The following is a 22617-nucleotide window of genomic DNA, read 5'->3' on the forward strand; positions in this document are numbered from 1 at the left end:
CAGACTGCTACCCAAACAAAACAGCCTCTAGAACTTCGGAGGATCCGCTGGCATTTGCCACCTTCTTTTCTATTCTTACTCCTCCTTTTCTGCCTGGCAAACTCCTTCCTGGGTCATCGCCTCTCCAGTAAAGCCAGCCCTTACTCCGGAGGCGGCTGCTCCGTCTCCCATGTTCTTTACTCATGGCCCACATACTGGAGGGTAACAGTATTCCCACAGGCACCTGCGAGGCGAGTGCTGACAGCATTGTACTAAAGAAGGAAAAGCAATCCAGTGTTACTCAATTACATTCCGCCTAATACATTCAGAGTGTCTATTACCTGTCAGGGACCACGGTAACTACTGATCTGCACTCCTTTTCAAGTTCATTAGCAAAAACTGTAATAGAAATCTTCAGTGAAAGCAAACGAAGGCAAGACTATCAGAGAAGAAACCTGACTCAAGCAAAGGTTCTGTGATACTGTTTCTTAAAACAGTTTTATTGAGGTGTAACTGACATACAATAGACTGCACATACTTAAAGTGTACATTTGATAAGTTTTCACATACGTACATACCTGTGAAACCATGCGATACTTGTTTCAGAAAAACCACCCAGCCTTACAACCTAGGTTCCTCCATGCTGAATTTTGTATTCCCCGTGGAGGAATCAATAAACTCAAACTGAATTTTTTTTTTTAAGTTACTGTCTATTTCTGATCAATAATCTCAGGAACTTAAGGACACAGAAGTTTTATTTTGTACTTTTAATAGAATGATAACTATGGATATATATATTTATATAAAACTCTTCTAAATTTCATATGCTAATGAAATGTCAGTATACATTTGCAGGCAATATAACTATACACTTTAAAAAAAGAGAAACAGGGCTTCCTTGGTGGCCAATGCAGGGGACACAGGTGCGAGCCCTGGTCCGGGAAGATCCCACATGCCGCAGAGCAACTAAGCCCGTGTGCCACAGCTACTGAGCCTGCACTCTAGAGCCCACGAGCCACAACTACTGAGACCATGTGCCACAACTACTGAGCCTGCACTCTAGAGCCTATGCACCTAGAGCCTGTGCTTCACAACAAGAGAAGCCATCACAATGAGAAGCCAGCGCACCGCAACAAAGAGTAGCCCCCGTTCACCGCAACTAGAGAAAGCCCGTGCGCAGCAATCAAAACCCAACGCAGCCAAAAATAAATAAATAAAATAAATTTATATATAAAAAAAGAAACAACTGAACAATGATAGACTAGAAATACTGCAAATATACAAAAGTAGCTTTCTTATATTCTAGCTATATAATATTTTTTAAGGGAAAGCAGTTAAAATAGCAACAAAAATATAAATACACAGGGCAACCCTTACCAAAAATGTTCAACTCTATATGAAGAAAACTACACATTGTTACTAAAAGTATAAAGAAGGCTTGAATAAATGGAGAAAACAACTGTATTTTTGAATGGGAAGATTAAATATGCTAAGAAGCTAATTCTTCCCAAACAATTTTATAAGTTTAAAATAAAAATTTACTGGAATTTTTTGAATTTGGAAAAAAAATTGTTCTAACATTGACATGGAAGACTGAACAGGTAAAAAGAATTAAGAAAAACATTTTCAGGGACCTAATTAAATTTAAAAGCTTTTGCACAGCAAAGGAAACCGTAAACAAAACAAAAAGACAACCTACAGACTGGGAGAATATGTTTGCAAACAATGTGATGAACAAGGGATTAATTTCTAAAATATACAAACAGCTCATATGGCTTAATATCAAAAAAATAAACAACCCAATCAAAAAATGGGCAGAACATCTAAACAGGTATTTCTCCAAAGAAGAAATACAGATGGCCAACAGGCACATGAAAAGATGCTCAATATTGCTAATTATTAGAGAAATGCAAATCAAAACTACAATGAGGTAACACTTCACACTAGCCAGAGTGGTCATCATTAAATAGTCTACAAATAATAAATGTTGGAGAGGGTGTGGAGAAAAGGAAACCCTCCTACACTGTTGGTGGGAATTTAAATTGGTGCAGACACTATGGAAAACAGTAAGGAGGTTCCTTAAAAAACTAAAAATAGAGTTACCATTATCATCCTACAATCCCACTCCTGGGCATATATTCGGAGAACACTCTAATTCAAAAGATACATGCACCCCTATGTTCACTGCAGCACTATTTACAATAGCCAAGACATGGAAGCAACCTAAGTGTCCATCAACAGATGAATGGATCAGGAAGATGTGGTATATATACACAATGGAATATTACTCGGCCATAAAAAAAAATAATGCCATTTGCAGCAACATGGATGGACCTAGAGATTATCATACTTAGTGAAGCAAGTCAGATAGAGAAAGACAAATATCAAATGATACTGCCTACATGTGGAATCTAAAAATATGATACAAATGAACTTATTTAAAAAACAGAAAGAGACTCACAGACATAGAAAACAAACTTATGGTTACCAAAGGGGAAAGGGGGGTCGGGGGGAGGGATAAATTAGGAGGATGGGATTAACATATAACACTACCATATATAAAATAGATAACAAGGACCTACTGTATAGCACAGAGAACTATACTCAATATTTTGTAATAACCTATAAGGGAAAAAAATCTGAAAAGGAATATATGTATATGTGAATCACTGTGCTGTACACCTGAAACTAAAATGATATTGTAAATCAACTATACATCAATTAAAACAAAAAACAAAAAACGAAGTCTCCCCTAGACATCCAGATCCTCTCCTTGGAGGCAACCACTGACACAATTTCTCACATATACTTCAAGATGCATTCACTGACACTTTATTTCTAAAGAAGTTGTTGGGTGGAAATGTTCTGCCTGTACTCTAGCACTCTAATAACTGTTATCTTTGGGAGACAGCTTGTAATAGGCCACTGTTATTCTCATGGAAAAGATTAATTGTTGGTGGGGTATTCAAGAGAGAAGAAACACCATACTTAGATTTAATCATAGTTTCCAGTAATTTTATCTCAACATAAAGGTAAAAAGTAGAAACATAAGCCAGTGATTTAAAAAGTAGACTCTTGAGATAGTTGAGATTATAGATGAAATATTGATCAGGTTAAACACAGAAATACATTGTTCTTGTCTATATACTATTTGAAGACTGTACCTCCTTGTTAATAATTTCTTATCAGCCAGACTAGTATTTGTCAAGATGTGCTCTCAGGACCACTTACATCAGAATCATCAGGCTGCCTGTTAACAATGCATATTTGTAGTCCCAACTCAAGACCTACTAAGACAAAAACTCTGGAGGCCGGGTCCTGGAATCAGCATTTTAAATAAAGTCCCCAGGTGATCTGTATACACAGGTAAAAGTTTGAGAGCAACTGGGTACTACATAAGCCCTATAAAAACAGAAACCCTGTTTTCCTTATTCATTTCAGGCATACTACCTAGGATAATGCCTGACAAAGTATGTATCCCATTATATATATTGGCAGTTTATTGAATGTACACTGGGCCTAACTGCAGAGTATCCTGATATGCTGTCAACACTTAACGGATTTTGAAACTGCATACTTCATGATAGAAATTTGAATTTGGAAATCAACAGCTTTTAGAGATCATTAAGTTGTATGACTCAGTTTCATGGCAAAGCACTTGGAAAGATGTCAGGGAATTTAATTAGCAATACTTTATTATATATCTGAATTTCAGATAGATGGTACAGTGTACCAAGGACCAAGTGATCCAAAGGAAGGGTTCCAAATTCTACATATTTTCTATTTTGCGATTTACTAAACACAGTGACATCTGTCCTAACTAGTACCAGAAAAGAAGCAAAAAAGAGCATCTCAGCAACCAAAACATATGTCACAAGGCCAAGTATGACAGCTCTGGGCACTTGACTCACAGGCGAGCCCATTAGACCTTCACTCATAGTCTATTCAGTCCTCTTTTACACACATTATTCATTCTCATAGAATTTTAAAACTGGTTCCCTAGCTCACAGGAAATTAAAAACACTAAATCAGAACAAAGAGAGGGGCTGCAACTGACAGTAACACAATCAACATTACAAAATGATAGCTGCTAAGAGGGGAGTGAAGAACTACATAAAATAATCAAAAGAACTCACAAAGTACAACACTCTGTGGCCATCTTGTGAAAGGGTAAATAACCCACTCTTCTTTTTTTTTTTTTTTTTTAATTATTTTTATTTATTTATTTATTTATGGCTGTGTTGGGTCTTCGTTTCTGTGCGAGGGCCTTCTCCAGCTGCGGCAAGTGGGGGCCACTCCTCATCGCGGTGCGCGGGCCTCTCACTATCGCGGCCTCTCCTGTTGCGGAGCACAGGCTCCAGACGCGCAGGCTCAGCAATTGTGGCTCACGGGCCCAGTTGCTCCGCGGCATGTGGGATTCTCCCAGACCAGGGCCCGAACCCGTGTCCCCTGCATTGGCAGGCAGACTCCCAACCGCTGCGCCACCAGGGAAGCCCCCACTCTTCTTGATGTATCTGGAGGCAGCTACCACATAATTCAAAAATAGGCATTCATGAGAAAAAACAAGTTAAAGAGAAGGCTAAATTATGTTCCCAGTAAACTTTGTGAGGTATGGATACAGGTATAATGTGTAATATATTTTAGAAAGATTTTCATTCATGAAGCTAATTTAAAAAATGTTAAAGTTACAAACTTTTAAAAACTGTTTAGCAACAGCTATTTGGAAAACTATTAGAAACAACTCATCTCTCTAGAGTTCCAGAAATAAAAAAGATACTAATGCACCAGACCAACAGAGGTAATTTTCAAAACAAAATGTCCTCGAAGGGCTTCCCTGGTCACACAGCGGTTAAGAACCCACCTGTCAAGGCAGGGGACACGGGTTCGAGCCCTGGTCTGGGAAAATTCCACATGCCACAGAGCAACTAAGCCCGTGCGCCACAACTACTGAGCCTGCATGCCACAACTACTGAAGCCCGCACACCACAACGAAGAGTAGCCCCGTTCGCCGCAACTAGAGAAAGCCCGCGCGCAGCAACTGAGACCCAACGCAGCCAAAAATAAATTAAAAAAATAGTCCTTGAAAAAAATAATTTTGTTATCTCTTGGTTGACATGGTCAGCAACGGTTATTCCTATTTTCCATATTTGAAGGACTGTATAGCATATATCCCGTCATTTAGTCACCACTTAGAATCCACGTGGGGGTTATTCCTGGAAAAGTCAGGGTTCTGTATTCTATGAATTATTTTCATCTTGAAACATAATATTTTATGAAAAAGAAATATTTTAAATTTATATTACAAAAAATAGTGCTATTGAAATGCACTAAAGATAACACAAATAGAAGTATAAACTCCTAGTGAGCTGCAATAAAATGCCATATGGCATTCAATGTAATTATGTAAAAAGCATTGAAAATTCTGTGAACAATAGCACTTGGCCACCACCACACCCACCCCCTCCAAAACTGGTGTGTGTACCAGACAGTACTGGTAAACAACAGATTTGTAAATTAACTTTAAATATTTCACATTCATGTTAGCTTCATGAAGTGTGTGTGTGTGTGTGTGTTTCTTCTATACAGCAGCATCGGGTTGGACTACGCAGTAAGGCTTTTTAAAACCTAGAAGATAGAGTGTAGTTCATAAAGTAGATTTAGTATTTTTCTTTTGAAACTACACAGAATGTTGCATATAAAAACACAAGCTTTCTAAAGTGAGCAACTCAAGGGCAAGTAGTGTCTGGTACATAATAGATGCTCAATGTTTACTGAATAAATGATTTTACATAAACGTGTGAAGCTTGAGCTGTGAAACCTTTGGCATTATGATGTAAAACACTGATTCTGAGGGGGAAAACTCTACTCATTCTATATTATTAACTTCACTTTCAACAGGTAATAGCATCTTTAATTCCCTGTCCAAGCTATAGTACATATAGTATGTGTCATACCAAAGACATGCCATTTTAAAGAAGAAATAATGTCTTTGAGATTTTAAAATTAACTTTGGAATATCTGTAAATTAAATATAAATGAATTCAATTTTATGAGAATTCAACAAATAAAAAAGTATTAGAACTGAACAAAGGAAAAAACCCTGTCGATCTTAAGATAAATTTCCAAAATGTAAGAGGGTAAAAAGATTATGAAAAATATTTATTCATGCAACAAATAATTATTGAACATTATCCTGTAGCAGGCACTATGCTAGGTGACAGGGATACCGTCATTAAGTCATAACTAATAATTAATAAAGATTGCTACACAGTAGTAAGTGCTAAGAATACAATAAAACTGGGTAATGGTGTAGCAAGTATCGGGGAGGAGGCTATACTATTTCATAGGAGTGGTCAGGAAAGGCCTATCTCAGGAGGTAACATATGACCTGAGAACTGCATGATGGAAAGGAGGCTGACCCTTTAAGATCTGGTGAAAGACTTATGCTTAGGCTGAAAGAGCCCTCAAATGGGACTGTTCTTGTTCCGAGGGACGAAAAAGTGGCCATTTTGGCTGCTGCCTAGGGAATGAGAGAGGAGTGTGGTAGAAGAAGAGGTTGAAGAAACTTCAGGATCACATCACATACAGTCTGTTAGGCCAGAGCATGGAGGATTCCTGTATATTCTAAGCAGGCAAATGGTATGATCTGATCTACTCTGATGACTCTGACTGCTATGTGAAGAATGGTCTATAGGGGGAAGCAGGGAGCCACTTAGTTAGGAGGCGTCTGCTATAGCAGAGGGAAGGCCAGCTTTACTAGCAAGTGCCCCGTGCAGTCACACTGCGCCTGCACTTAGAAGGGCCTTGCACTTGATTTAATGCAATGCTGTCACCATTTTGAAATTCTTAATAATTTATGAACAAGGGGCTCTATATTTCCATTTTGCAACAGGCCCTGCAAATTAGGTAGTCAGTCTTAAATATAGCTGAAGAAGGCAGCTTAGAACAGTGTAGCAGCAGGGGTGATACACAGTAGCTCAGGGTGTGTAGTGTTGGTACAGCTGACAGACCCTGAAAATGGACTGCATGTGTCTTGTCAAGAAAAGAGGACTCAAGGATAACTCCCAGGTTCTTTAGCCGAGTAACTGAGTGGAAATGGTGAAGAGTGGGGGAAGAATTGCATTAGGGGTGGGAGGGTGGGTAAAAACCAAAAATTCAATTTCTGGCATGTGAAGTTAAGATGCCTGTGCGATATCCAAGTGGTGCTATCAAGGGGAATGTTGTACATGTATGAGTATGAAGGTCAGGAGAGAGGTCTGGGCTGGAGATACAAATTCTGGAGTTGCCATGTGTGTATGGTGAAAGGGGATGGGATCATTTAGCAAGACAATGTAGGGGGGAAAGAGATCAAGAGAGAAGCAGGAGCTACAAAGACCACTAAGGCAAGAGGAAAACTAAAGAGGACCACAGTAACAAAGGGAGGAGAGTGTGCCAAGTACAGAGCTATGATGGAGACCTGGGACCTCCCTCAGAGGGAAATATGCTCAATCAGTTGATTCACTGGCTCGCCTGCCTGTTCAGTCTAACACTGAAATTCCCTACAATCAGCCCTCTGTCTAATCTGCCAGGCTGATCTACTATGTTTCCTAAAACACTCCTACTGATTTATCTCAAATTATGCTGTGCTGTTCCACCCAGAATCCCTCCCTCCCCCTCTTCATCTAGTCAAACTCTATGACTCCCTTCTCTGGCTTAACCAAGTCAATATTCTCTGAAACCTGATATTTACTGCTTGTGCCAACCTCTCTTTCATGCCCCTGAATAACTGTGGTAAACAAACACTGCCAACAAACATTAGACGTAGAGCATGAATCAGAAGTGGATTGCTTTAAGGCCTTGATTTTAATCATGTTGGGCTATGACCTAGCTATTCTGGCTGATACGAACCTCTTAGTTATCAGCTAATTTGCTACAAAGATCTACAGGAAATTCTGCATCCCAGTAAGGAGGAAATCCATCCTGGCAGATCCTGAAATCTGTGTAATATAATACTCGCGATTCTTCATGTAAAAGGTGATGTGACCCAAATGGTTCAGTCCTTTCTAATAACAAAAATTGTGCTTCCTGGAATATTTGTGCTTTGTAATACAAGTCACATCGTACGTACAAAGAACACAGTTTTTGGAAAAGAAACTAATTTTTTTCTCAAAAAAATATGATTATAAAAAATTATAATCATATAATACTCTAAATTATTATTTAGGACCCATCTATGATCCATTCCCAAAAAGGAATAAGCTCTGGTTGCTTTATGATACACTGCTTAGTATACATTAGATGCTCAATAAATGTCTGTTGAGCAAATGAGTAATAAATGACACTCCGAAGCTATGAAGCACGGGGAAGTGACAGAAGTAGATAAATTAACTTGGCATGCAACAGCTTGAAAAGGCATGACTTACTGTCATCAAAGCCCTAGGCAGCCTGTGAGACAAAACCTAAGTCTCATGCCTTCCTTTCTTCATTCGACAAATATTCACTGTGCACCTACTAGGTGCCAGGCACCCTTCCAGTCATTAGAGATACACCAGTGAATAAAGCAGACAAGAAGTCTTGCCCTCATGGAACTGCATTTTAGTGGGAATACCATTCACTGGCATATTTTGCTTTGTATAAGCTTACTACTAAGCCCACATCTTTCTCCCCTGTTTTTCCCACATGTCTACTATTTTTCAGTTTGAAAAGTTTCTGCCTGAACATTGTGATTATTGTTAATTCCATATTTTCAGTTTTCCTCAAATACATAACACATTACAAAAAAAGGGTTTTAGACATTCTGAGGCCTTCAAAGTCACATACAGATCAGTATACAGTATATGACAACTGTAATACTAGGGTATATTAAAGAGAACTAGATCTTCAAAATGGCACAACTACTAGTTCATCAAAAGTACTCAAAGTATTACAAATTTCACATAAACTTCACAAAAGTAAAATAATAAACTTCACAGACATAAAATCACTCAATACTCTACCTCTTTTCTACAGATATATGGAGCTTTGAAATTCAAGCAAGTCATGCTAACAAAGCTCATTTTTAAGTTGTAGAATCTGAAATTTGATTTAAAAAATCTAAACTGAAACAACGAAGCCATTCTATAGTTTATATATAAATCCATAAATGTTATCCTGTTGTATAATGAAATAGAACTATGGTACTAACAATATTAGTTTAAGTTGTGGGGCATCAGGGCAATGATCATCCAGTACAAGAGAGGAGAGAAAGAGAACAAGCTCCCTTCCCTTTTCCTACGGATCAGCCAGGCACCGTTTTGAAACTACAGAAGCCAGAAGAGGCAGCCTGCCACCTAACACATTGGAATCAATCAGATCTCGGTTCAAATTCCAGCTTTGCCATTTACAAACTGTGAGCTTGGGCAAATCACAACTTCTCTATGACTCAGTATGCTCATTTGTGAAAATGGAAATAAGACTAAAAAAACCAGTAACTAAAATAAACGTCTAATTAATATAAATATGAAGCCATTTAAGAGTGTGTGACCCCTAAAATCAGTTCCCCAAAGCAGTCTTTTAAAATCTGTAAACAATATCTTCTCTTTCTCTACGTATAAATTGAAAGATTTTTTTAAAAAAATCCAGGTTTTCTTTACAAATACATCCCATGGCAACTGCATTAGAGTCTCAAGCAGAAGAGATAGTATATAGGATGTTTGTAAGTCAGGTTTTCTTGTACTTTGATTGATTAACTACTAAGAATATTTAAAGCCTGATCATCCCAAGGTTTAAATTAGTTCCTCCTAGCAATAAGTTAAAGGCTTGATTATCATTATTCCTACTGATTCAATATACTAAATGGGACCCTCGTTCCCTAATAAAGGAACATGTGGTATCTTTCCTTAGTTTTCAAGTGCTTCAGGGAATCACAGACAAAGAGATGAAAATCCAGTGTCTGCAAGGACCGGGCAAGCAACTTAAATTTTAAGCCAACTGGTAAGAAAATAGGACCCGAAGGCCTGCAGCAAACCAGAGAGTATAGCTCCTTCCCAGGTTTGTCTGTTTAGAGTGTACAATGGTGCCACATGAAGGGGCACATTCGCATCAGAGACAGCAGAGATTTGTATAATTATTGTGACAATTTTCTGGCAGATGGTAGTAATGTCTTATTTAACAAAATACGTAAATTACTATGATTTTCTGACAGATACAAATAAAAACACTTGAGGAAGGATCACCTTTAAAAATCTGTACAAGCCATCATACAGACTAGTGGAGGTCATGATCCTGCCTAAGGGCATTTGGCCACTTCTGTGGGTCACATTCAGCAGCAAGTTTTAAATTCTCAGAACAGATCTCCAACAAACGCAGCTAGGCCAGATCTACCCACTTGGGCCAGGAAGCACAGATGGTTATCCTGGTGATAAGTTCCCCTGACAAACGAAAAGGCATACTTAATCTGTGTTTAGGGCCAACCTATACATGCTATAATTTCAATGACTTTTCTTCCTTTCTTGTGAAAAAAATGTGCCTACTCAAATACCTTGAACAGGTAACCTGATGGCTATTATTTCACATTTAGTAAGAAAAGGTTCAAAATCAAATGCCCAGTTTGACTTAGGCCCATTCACTCTTAAAATATATTCAGAATTGATAGAATAAAAAAGATTAGAAAAAAAAAAAAGATTAGAGACCAGGATAAAAAGTAAATAGATACGTAAAGACAGCATTAGTAAGAGGAAAAGAAATGAGAAAAGGAGGTGCTGGGATAATAAAGATAAACTTTCCATACTTGACAGTTTTGCCTAAGGTTTAGCCCTGTTAATTTTCAATTGTGAGTGAACAAAGAGAAATTGTGTACTGAGGTATTTTTATCCTGCAAAGCTGTGAGGCTCCGTAGAAACACCACCATATGCCAATACTGTTTCTCAGGACCTATAATTTGAATCTTAAATACAGCTAAATGCATTTTTAAAAGAGTATTAATCCTGGAGAGATTCATTAATTAAGGTACACTGTAAATTCTTAACTTTAAAGTACTGAGTTTTGGTCAATTACTCTACTAGCATTTATTGAACATAAAGCTGTTGGAACAAACATGAATGAGATTATAGACCCTGACCTCAAGGAGCTCACTATCTAGTAGAGATATAAACAAAAGTAATAAAAGTAGAATGAAAAGCAAAATGTGATTAGTGGTTTATTACAAAAAGTATAAGCAGGAGCTTGGTGGAATGGTACTTATCTTGGGTGGAGAGAAATAGTTGTCCAGGTTGACATTTGAGCTGAATCTTAAAGGACGAACAGGAGTCTAGAAAGCAGGAAAGCAAGGAAAGAGCACAGCAGCCAGTGGGACATGAAAGCACATGGGGAAGGCTGAAAATGACTGGTTTTGCTCTAGTGAACACTTGAGCCGGAATGGCAGCAGAGTAAGAAGGGGTGAGAAGCCCCAGGAACACCAAGACAGCAGGCAGAAGAGGTGGGGAATTCCAAAGACAAGCTATGTTTAGGGTGACACCACAGTACCCAGATACTGAAAAAAATCCCTCTCCTCCTGCAATCTTAAGGTAAAAATATCTGAGGACTTGAAAGAAGGATTATATAGAACCTTTGTTTGTTGTTTAATTATGCCAATGGTTTAATTTTTTAATATATCAATATATTCCTGATAACTTTTTATAATCATTTGGAAAATCCTTATTTCATCAGAATAGTAAATCTTTAGGAGCAGTCTATGGCTAAAGGGCTGTGCGGACAGCTGTTATGGCTCTTCAGAGGGAAAAGGGACATACTGTCAATCTCCCTAAGAAGTCTTTCTTACACCAGGAATGCCCTGGCAATCCAGTGGTTAGGGCTCAGTGCTCTCACTGCAGAGGGCATGGGTTCGATCCCTGGTCAGGGAACTGAAATCCCACAAGCCTCACGGTGTGTGTGGGGGGGAAAAAATCCATTTTTGGGACTTTCCTGGTGGCGCAGTGGTTAAGAATCCGCCTGCCAATGCAGGGGACACGGGTTCGAGCCCTGGTCCGGGAACATCCCACATGCCGCGGAGCAACTAAGCCCGTGCACCACAACTACTGAGCCTGTGCTCTAGAGCCCGTGAGCCACAACTACTGGGCCCGCGTGCCACAACTACTGAAGCCCGCGTGCCTAGAGCCCGTGCTCCGCAACAAGAGAAGCCACCGCAGTGAGAAGCCTGTGCACCACAACAAAGAGTAGCCCCCGCTCGCCCTAACTAGAGAAAGCCCACACACAGCAACAAAGACCCAATGCAGCCAAAAATAGAAGGCTTCCCTGCACCAAACAGCATTCCCCATGAAGATCTGTCTTTTTAAAAATTCTTGATAAAACACCATGACTATCTTTTCATGGTAGTTTTATCCCACTGGTATTTTTGCATGTTTACTGCAGCTATCTATTTATAATGCATTTAAAAATTATTGTACTTCAATGAAGACATCCAGCTTCTTTCACATAATCCTTCATTTTTAAATGGTAGTTAAAAAGGAGCAGTTCAAGGTGAAAGGATGTGAGAACAAGGGCACACTTACGGCAAAGAAGGTTAGCTGCCTTCTTGGGTTAGCTCTTCAGGACTTCCTGTTCCCTGGCCTTTAAAAGAATCTTTGATGAAGAAGATTTACAGCCGCACATTTTAAAAATCACACATTTGGGTACCTCAGGAGAGCCATCAGCTAAAGTATCACTGCCGGAGGGGACGATAAGACTGTTTCCAAAGATAACTTGGGAAAATTTCAGGATCAGTAACCTTTACAATTTCCATAAAGATTCTGAACATCCAGTAGAAGATTTATAAACTAAAAATCCATGGGTTTCTGATCTATATATGATGGTGGGCACATTAAGGAGTTCTTGAGGGCAAGAACAGGGTAGATGAAAAGATTGTGAAGAGAGGGTTAACTCAGTTCCTTGGGTCTGAATCTCAATAATATCTAGGAACTTCTAAACCACTACTTTAGGGTTTTTGTTTTGAAAAGAGGATTATTATCATGAACTCTATAAAAAAAATCTTCAGATTCTTCTTCTTAGCTCTAGTTCTCTTTCTGCTCTATTTCCAATTTAAACTTGATTAAACTAATTTATCTACCTCAGGGCAGGAATTCAAAAAGAATCCTTGTGTGCAAGTCTCTTTTATCAGGAGAACTAAGACAAACCGGGTTGGGTTGGGAATATCTCCAGAGGGTTTTAGGACAGGAGTACTTACTCAGGCAACTGTCATAAACATAATGGGTAATATTTATTGAGTACCTACTCTGTGTCAGACACATCACGTATTATATAGTATTATTTAATCATTATCATAACACTGAGATAAATGCCGCTACCACATTTTACAGATGAGGAAACAAAGGCACCGAAAGGCCATGTACTTTGCCCAAGATCACAGAGCCAGTAAATGGGGAATCCAGTCTTTGAAACCAGGCAGTGAGATTCCAGAGCCCAACCTCTTAACCATCTCACCCTATTATTAAGGCATCTTCACAGAGTTGCTTTCTAATAAAAGTTCTGACCCTCTTTCAAGAGAGAAGATGGTCATTCCTCAAGAGAAGCAATGAAGGGTGCGAATGTCCCTGATGAGTGTGTCTTACCCCTAAGATGCTTTTCTGGTACAAAGAGTTCTGCTGTTGATCTTATGATTACCTCCCTAGCACCCACCCTGTTCCTCCCCTACTGAGCGGCAGCCACATGTTTTGTTTGATGGGACTGACCCTCCCTCCCGTACATTTCCACAGGTGGGCCCTAAGCATTAGTGCACACTTCCCACCTTCATTAACACATTTACTGGTTTCTGAAATAAACCCAGAACCCATGTTGGCCCACAGAAGGAAGTGAAGGGCTCTGTTTAATGGGTGGTTGAAGACAAGGTCACTTAACTCCTGGGGCCCCATATAAATAATGAGGCAGATAATCCTGGGAGCTGCAAGTAGCCATCTTGCTACCAGGAGAAAAGCCAGTCTGAAAACAGGCAAGCTGGAGAAAGACAGACCCAGGAAAATTCAAAACAGCTAGAACACTAAGGACGTTGAGAACTCCTAGGTAAAGCCACGGCTAAAGCCCACAATACCACTGGATTCAATTTACGTGAGTCAACAAATTTCTTTTATTTTTAAGCCAGTTTGCACTGGGTTTTCTGATACTTACAAATGAAAGCATCTAATTAATACAAGTATATTAACCACTAACCTCAACATTCACCAAAAACTCTGTTCAATAAAATCTGTTGCAAATAAGATCACCAGAAAGCTAAAATCCATACTGTATTTCCCTGGTCATAAAATTATCTTTATTGAACCCTGAGTTACTTCTATAACCTCATCTTTTATTTAGGATTAACAGAAAACTGATTTTCTGTAAAACTAAGTTTAGTTTATTATTCATTTTGCTGTTTAATAAGCTTTATCTACAAATTTACATTAAGGTTATACAAATATACATTTAAACGTTAACATAGCACTGTCATATGCCCAGCTTTGGGTGGCTACTGGGACTCACACAACAGTTTATGTTCAGCCATAGCAGTTTCTATTCTAGATTTTCTGATATATGTTTCCTAATTGCCAGAACTTTCATTATTTGACTCTTTAAGTTCTCATTTTAAAGTTAGCATTTTAATATATCCAGGCTATTCACAATAAGGGTGATCTTACATCGCAGTTTATGTGGGACAGTTTACACTGCTGTCTCAGTGTGGCTCTCAGGTTAGGCCTACTTTCATTCTTAAAAGTATCCTGTTTTAAACGATAAATTATATAATTACCCTATTTACAACTCATCTTGTACTTTTTTAAATATAAAGGGACATGGCTATAAGATAATCATCCTAATATATAAGAAATATCATTTATAAAATAATTATTCTTTATGAAATTTATATATGAAGAAAAATAAAAATTATAAGGACTAAATATATTCAAAAACTAGTTTATATATGGTGAAAAGAAAATGCTTCAGTGCTGTTATTGCATTAAGCAAAAATTTTATTTGCAGAAACTTCTTTGGGCATGAATCACATCACCCACAAATTACGTAAAGATCTACTGAGGGAGAGGGTCCTTTCCACTTCCCTTACAATAAGACATTCTAAGACATCTTTTACCATAATATGAAGCATCAGGAATCTAGGCAGGTACAGCAAGGTAACTTCTCCCCAGGAGAGAATGTGAATCACAACTTGCTTCCTCTGTCTGGTGTCTTAGCACAGAAAAGAAAACTCTGCTTTTTCTTTTCTCCACCCCTCTACAGCCAATGTTCTGTTCCCAAATGGAAAGGCTTTTCTTATTAGGTTTTTGAAGAAAACCCACAAACACTGAAAGAACTAAAAATAAAAGCCTTTGAGACAAGTATTTTTAGATGACTTAGTGACAAAAACATGCAGAAGTTAAAAAGCCATATATTTTCCTATTACTAGGATTTCCTACACGAAAATACATTAGGATGATTGTCTTATATTTATGTCCCTTTACATTTAAAAAAGTACAATATGAATTATAAATAGGTTGATTACATAATTTATCATTTGACTATTAAGGAAAAACTCAAGATGCTTAATAAAGTTACACTTAATGAAACAATACAAATTAAATTTTAATTACATAATACATCAGATATGAGCTATTTAAAATATATTTACATTTAGCAATTCAAAATAAATTTCCTCCTAATAAAATATCATTCAGATCCATCCAAATTTGTGTCAGATAAAGAGAAAGTACTAGAAGCATTGGAAATTTTTTTTTCCCATTTGATTTTTAGATTTTCTTGTGTGGCTAAATGGATTTTTATAAAATTTTATATACGTGATGGGTTTGGACAAAAAAAATTATAGCACAGGATTCATTTCTTTCTTGGCTTAAATTTCACTGATTCAAAGGTTTACATATTTCTTGGGTTTACTGCAATACTAATTTCCACCTTCATTTAGATGAATGACAGACTCTTACAAACTAACAGAATCTTACTTACATTTGATTAATATGGGAGTTATAATTCTCATAACATTTGGCTAATTTATCAGCTAAATTTTAATAACAGAGAGCTGTAATAAGAATCTACTACTAAAATTAAATTCCCACTAAAGCAACACATCGTTCTTAGAGAGTATTATTTATAAATATAAAATACACTTTGTATATACCCATTTACATTACTAAGAGTATAGTTCAGCTGCTATTTGCTAAAATATAATACAGTAAAATCTCACTGATTTAAGGAAAAAACCTCACTAAGTCAAGGAAAGAAAGGTCATCTCTGATACAAAGGCTTTCTCTTCTAGCCCTCTGTAAATGGAAGACTATTCAATTCTTATTTTATACTTTGAAACACTTTTTCGTTGTTGATGAAATGTTTCTGTATTTGTTTTACAATCACTTTCTTCTCAAAGCAAGATGTGTGTGTGTATGTATGTGCACACACATGCACATGCAAATGAACTGAAAAATCAAGTCCAGGTTTCAAGTGTAGCTCTGAGTGAAAAAAAAAAAAAAAAAATTAAAGAAGCTGAGTGCTGCTGATTTCCATGTTTCCGTACCTAGTTTTGCCATTCATTTCTATTTCAATCAATTTCAACCCAACAGATACTTCTGGATATTTATTATTTGTAATGTACTATGCCAAGTACTGAGATACAAAAAGGAAAGGAGGAAGAAAAAACGGAAAAGAAAGGAAGAAAAATAAAACTCACAGTTCCTGCTCTTATGAAGTTTATAATCTTGTAGAAGATGCAACTATGTACACCTAAGTAGTAGAAAACATAGACATTTATATATACCATTAAAGAAGGACAGTATGTGGGAACATAGGAAAGGGGCAGGGGAGGCAGATCCTGACTGGAGTGGGGAGTGGAAGATATGAGGTTTCTGTGAGTAAGTGACACTTGGGTTGGTTTTAAAGGCCCTTGGCAGAAGGTAGCTAAGGCCTTCCAGATAAAGGATGCAACATATCACACAGCCATAAGATGTACAAGTGCCTAGTACATCTGGGAAAACAACTTGTAGTGTGATATAACAATCGGACATCTATGTAAAGGAGAAGAGCTGAAAATGAAGCCAGGAAGTGAGACAAGAGCCAGATTATCAAAAAAACCCTGAATGTCATTAAAGAGTATGCAGTCAGAAGACGGCCCTGATGGAAGATCTAAATAGACATTTCTCCAAAGGCAACATACAGATGACCAAAAAGCACATGAAAAGATGCTCAACATCACTAATTATCAGGGAAATGCAAATCAAAACTACAATGAGGTATCAACTCACACTGGTCAGAATGGCCATCATCAAAAAATCTAAAACCAATAAACGTTAGGGAGGGTATGGAGAAAAGGGAACCCTCCTACACTGTTGGTGGGAATGTAAACTGGTACAGCCACTATGGAGAACAGTATGGAGGTTCCTTAAAAAACTAAAAATAGAGCTACCATATGATCCAGCAATCCCACTACTGGGCATATATCGGGAGAAAACCACAATCTGGAAAGATACATGTACGCCAATGTTCATTGCAGCTCCATTTACAATAGCCAGGACATGGAAGCAACCTAAATGTCCATCAATGGATGAATGGATAAAGAAGATGTGGTACATATATACAACAGAATATTATTCAGCCATAAAAAAGAACAAAATAATGCCATTTACAGGGACATGGATGGACCCAGAGATTGTCATACTGAGTGAAGTAAGTCAGAGAAAGACAAATATCATATGATATCGCTTATATGTGGAATCTAAAAAAATGGTACAAATGAGCTTATTTACAAAACAGAAATAGAGTCACAGATGTAGAAAACAAACTTACAGTTACCAAAGGGGAAGAGGAAAGGGAGGGATAAATTGGGAGACTGGGATTGACATATACACACTACTATATATAAAATAGAATACTAATAAGGACCTACTATATAGCACAGGGAACTCTACTCAATACTCCGTAATGACCTATATGGGAAAAGAATCTAAAAAAGAGTAGATACATGTATATGTATAACTGATTCACTCTGCTGTATAGCAGAAACTAATACACCATTGTAAATCAACAAAAAAAATTAATTAAAAAAAAAAGAAGAGGAAGGCCCTGAAAAACTTTGAGCCTATGTATGAAATATCTAGGTACAGGATATCTGAAATTCTGAATTGTCAATTCTGTTCTCAAACACTTCCACTTTGATATCACCCACATCTGAAAATCTGTCTTTCCACTTTACATCAATAGTACCACAACATTTCTATTCCTCCCCCACTACACTGTCAATAAATATTTTTAAATAATCCTCTGTGTGTGTTTTCTTGAGGTTTAAAGACTGAAAGCTCTCTAGAGCAAGAACAGTATCTAGTGATTTTTCTAAAATTGAATCTTACCTTAGTGATCACAGCAGACATTGGAAAATGTTGAATAATGATAAACAAAACACATGAGATACAACTTATGACTTAGATTACTTTCCTATTTTGATAATTTACCCATTGGTATGCCTCTTGAAGTTTAAGTACTTCCTGCTTCTTTAAGTTTTTACGTAAACTGTCAACCAGGATTTAAATTAAACTATAAGGACTTCTTTCTCCCTCTGACCTCGTCGGTGCATTGCACAGGATGGGATGGAGCCGTCTGAGACTCACAGCAGGACGTGCATCTAGGTCACAACACAAGAGCCACCACCATCAGCCTGGTCCTAGAGAAATCCCCTGTCCCACAACTATGAAGGTTTTAATTAATTAATTAATTAATTAATCTATCTATTTATTTATGGCTGCATTGGGTCCTCGCTGCTGTGCGCAGGCTTTCTCTAATTGCAAGGAGCGTGGGCTACTTTTCGTTGTGGCGTGCGTGTTTCCCATTGTGGTGGCTTCTCTTGTTGAGGAGCACGGGCTCTAGGCACACGGGCTTCAGTAGCTGTGGCACGCAGGCTTCAGTAGTTGTGGCTCGCGGACTCTACAGCACAGGCTCAGTAGTTGTGGCGCACAGGCTTAGTTGCTCCGCGGCATGTGGGATCTTCCTGGACCAGGGCTCAAACCCAGGTCCCCTACACTGGCAGGCGGATTCTTTTTTTTTTTTTTTTTAATTTATTAATTTATGGCTGTGTTGGGTCTTCGTTTCTGTGCGAGGGCTTTCTCTAGTTGTGGCAAGCGGGGGCCACTCTTCATCGCGGTGCGCAGGCCTCTCACTATCGCGGCCTCTCTTGTTGCGGAGCACAGGCTCCAGACGTGCAGGCTCAGTAATTGTGGCTCAGGGGCCCAGTTGCTCCGCGGCATGTGGGATCTTCCCAGACCAGGGCTCGAACCCGTGTCCCCTGCATTGGCAGGCAGATTCTCAACCACTGCGCCACCAGGGAAGCCTGGCAGGCGGATTCTTAACCACTGCGCCACCAGGGAAGCCCAACCATGGAACTTTGAGATGAGCTTATCAAGTCCCACAAACTCCACCTCCAAATATCCTCAAAACCTAGTTTCTCATCTCCCTTCTGCCTAGAACCACCTTGTTTAGTCATTCTGACATTTTGTACCTGGGCTATTACATCAACCTCTAATTTATCTCCCTGGTTTCAATCTCTATACTATGGCCAGAATGACTCTTCTAACACACAAATCCCTTCGCTTTCCATCAGCTTAAAATCCTTCAGTGCCTCCCTAATAGTAAGAGCACACAAAGTCCAAATTTCTTACCACAGCATACAAGACCTTTTAACAAGTAATTTAACAAGCATATGAGACTAACATTTCAACTTTTCTCCTGCCATTCATTCACTCAACAAATATTTCCTGGGACTTCCCTGGTGGCGCAGTGATTAAGAATCCGCCTGCCAATGCAGGGGACATGGGTTTGAGCCCCGGTCTGGGAAGATCCCACATGCCGCAGAGCAACTAAGCCCGTGTGCCACAACTACTGAGCCCACATGTCACAACTACTGAAGCCTGCACACCTAGAGCCTGTGCTCCGCAACAAGAGAAGCCACTGCAATGAGTAGCCCCCGCTCACCGCAACTAGAGAAAGCCTGCACGCAGCACTGAAGACCCAACGCAGCCATTAATTAATTAATTAATTAATTAATTAAAAACAAAACCAAAAAAAAGCAAACAAAAAACCACAAATATTTCCTGACTACCTGCTACATGTCATGAACTATTCTAGACACTTGGGGGTATGCGTGTGTGTATCAGTGAACAAAATAGGTGCACACACACACAAAACAAAACAAAAAACAAACTACGGGAGCTTAAACTGCACTAGGGCAAAGCTGGTAATAAATATAGTAAATAAATTACATTAGGTGATATGTGCTATTGAAAAAAATACAAGCATAGAAGGAAACAGGGTGGTCAGGGTACGCCTTATTGAAAAAGTAGAATTTGAGAAGAGACTTGAAAGAGGCGAGGAGGTGAGCCATGCAGCTATCTGGAGAAAGCGTGTTCCAGGTAGGAAAGAACATCCAGTGCAAAGACCCTCATATGGAAGTGTGCCTGTGCTCGTGGACTCTTACGAGATCAGTGTGGATGGAGCAGAGTGAGTGAGGGGGAGGGAAGCAGGAGGTTCGAATGGGGAGAAGGGGAACAGAATGGTAGGGAGATCATGTAGGTCCCTGTATACAATTATAAGGACTTGTGCGATTTTATTCTGAGTAATACAGGAAGCATTGAAAGTGACATGTGAGCAGAGGGACGGCACAACTTGACAGGTTTTAAAAGAACTGCTCTGGCTACCGTGCTGACAGTAGACTCCAGTGGGGCAAGGGTGGAAGCAGGAACTCTGCTAGGAGGCTAGCACAGTGATCCAGGTGAGAAACAACGGCAGATCATGTGGGTGGTGAGAAATGGTCAGACTGCAGATGTATAATATTTTGAAGGTACAGTCAGTAAGATTTTTCTGACACATTGGATGTGGGGTGTGAGAGAGGAGTCAAGAATGCAACCAAGGTTTATGGATTGAGAAAAAGGGGAGGACAGAGTTGGCATGAGCTCAGATGAGAACGAATGCTGGTGGAGCAGGTTTGAGGGGCAAGACTGGGAGTTCAGTTTTAGACATATGTCTACTGGACATCCAACCAGGCTTTTGGATAGTTAAGTTCAGAGTTCAAAAAAGGGCTGGAGCTTCTGCTTGTTCTGTCCCAGACAAACCCTGCGTTCCAGGCTTGCAGAGCTACACACAGGTCCCTGATGTCTTCCCCGGGTCTCTGTACCTACATGTCTCTCTGTGTAGAAAGTGTTCTTACTCATGTCTTTTTCCACTAGGTCAAAAAAAATCTCAGCCTTCAAGACTTATGTCATATAACATCTATTTTATGAAACTCACATAATTATCATCTCCTGAATCACCCTGTTTCCTCAAGTCACTGAAGTAACTGAAATATATAATGGCTGGTCTTTTAGCATACTCCAAAAGGCTAAACAATTTTAATGTCTTTTTTGGTAAGGAAAAAGCAGGCACTTCATAAACACAGCAGGTGACTTGCCTGATCTCATCATCAGAAATTTTTAGAAACTTTTAAAGAAAATTAAGACCACAGAAAAATATCTTGGCAAGCAGCTGAGTAATCAATTTTGCATTTTCCAATTTCAGTAGTTATTTGAAGAAAAATTCTCAAAAAGACTTGTATTATATAATAAACTTTATAGGCCAAAAACAAAGAGAAACATCTGCCTGTGTTCCAAAGTTATTTACTGTTATAAAAATTTTTCATTTTGATTGTCATCCTTTTACTTGTCCTGGGGAGGCATTGAAATTAGAGGAATTATTGGACAAAGCCAGTCTCTTTGTTTCATTCCCAGGAGACAGACTTCCAATCTAATTGAGAAAAGGGGAAAAATTTTTTAAATGTGAAACTGAGAGCTGATCCAGCTCAGCCAATTTGGATATCCATAGGGGCTGCTGCTGTCACTTCAAAGTGTCCTCCCAACTACCAGTTCTGAGCAGCTACAATCTTCTAAAATGTAAGTTCCATGAGGGTAGAGATTTTTATTTGTTTTGTTCACTACTATTTCACATAGTAAGTGCTGGGTAAATGAAGAAATGTGTAATTCTAAACTACATGGGGTTGAAATACATTCAATATAAACTATAAAGCAAGTACAATAAATACATTTCTTCCTGGTTTAAAAAATTGTTGACTCTTTGAAAGTCACGAAGTTTGAAGTATCAAGAATTCGTGATCATAATCTTTAAATATTAATTACAAAAGGTTAACCACATACTAAAGTGGGGAGGAGGGACCCAGAAGCAAAATCTCTAACAAAATAATAAGTTTCTAAAAAGTTCTCTGTAGATTAAGAGAAAAGGATGGTATTCTAGCAACTAACTATACTTGCTTTTTAATGTATAGTATTTTAGATACATATTCATCATGGGAAAATTATAGCCGTTGAAAATAAAATAGTACAAAGATCTTATTACATGTCTTTGGAGAATCAAGATTTATAAGGACAACTAGAAAAAGACATTTAAAAAATTTGATTCCAGGTTATATTAACACAGTAGCTTAATATACCCCAAATTAACAGCCCAGGTTCTGAAAGTTCTTTTGCCAAAGAAACTCTTACTTGAGTTTTTAAAAAATTGAGGTATAACTGACATACAACATTATATTAGTTTCAGGTGTACAAGATAACAATTCAATAACTGTATACATTGGGAAATGATCACCACAATAAGACTAGTTAACATCCACCAGCATAGGTAGTT

The 22617-nt window shown here is 38.4% G+C and overlaps 1 protein-coding gene across 1 annotated transcript in view; it reads right to left on the reverse strand.

Moving 5' to 3' along the window:
* Positions 1–22617, reverse strand: part of GTF2F2 (general transcription factor IIF subunit 2) — a 144833-nt gene that overhangs the window by 42155 nt on the left and 80061 nt on the right. The window lies entirely within an intron of this gene.

This window comes from Eschrichtius robustus, chromosome 18, assembly GCF_028021215.1.
Source record: "Eschrichtius robustus isolate mEscRob2 chromosome 18, mEscRob2.pri, whole genome shotgun sequence".
In the NCBI taxonomy this organism is placed as follows: Eukaryota; Metazoa; Chordata; class Mammalia; order Artiodactyla; family Eschrichtiidae; genus Eschrichtius; species Eschrichtius robustus.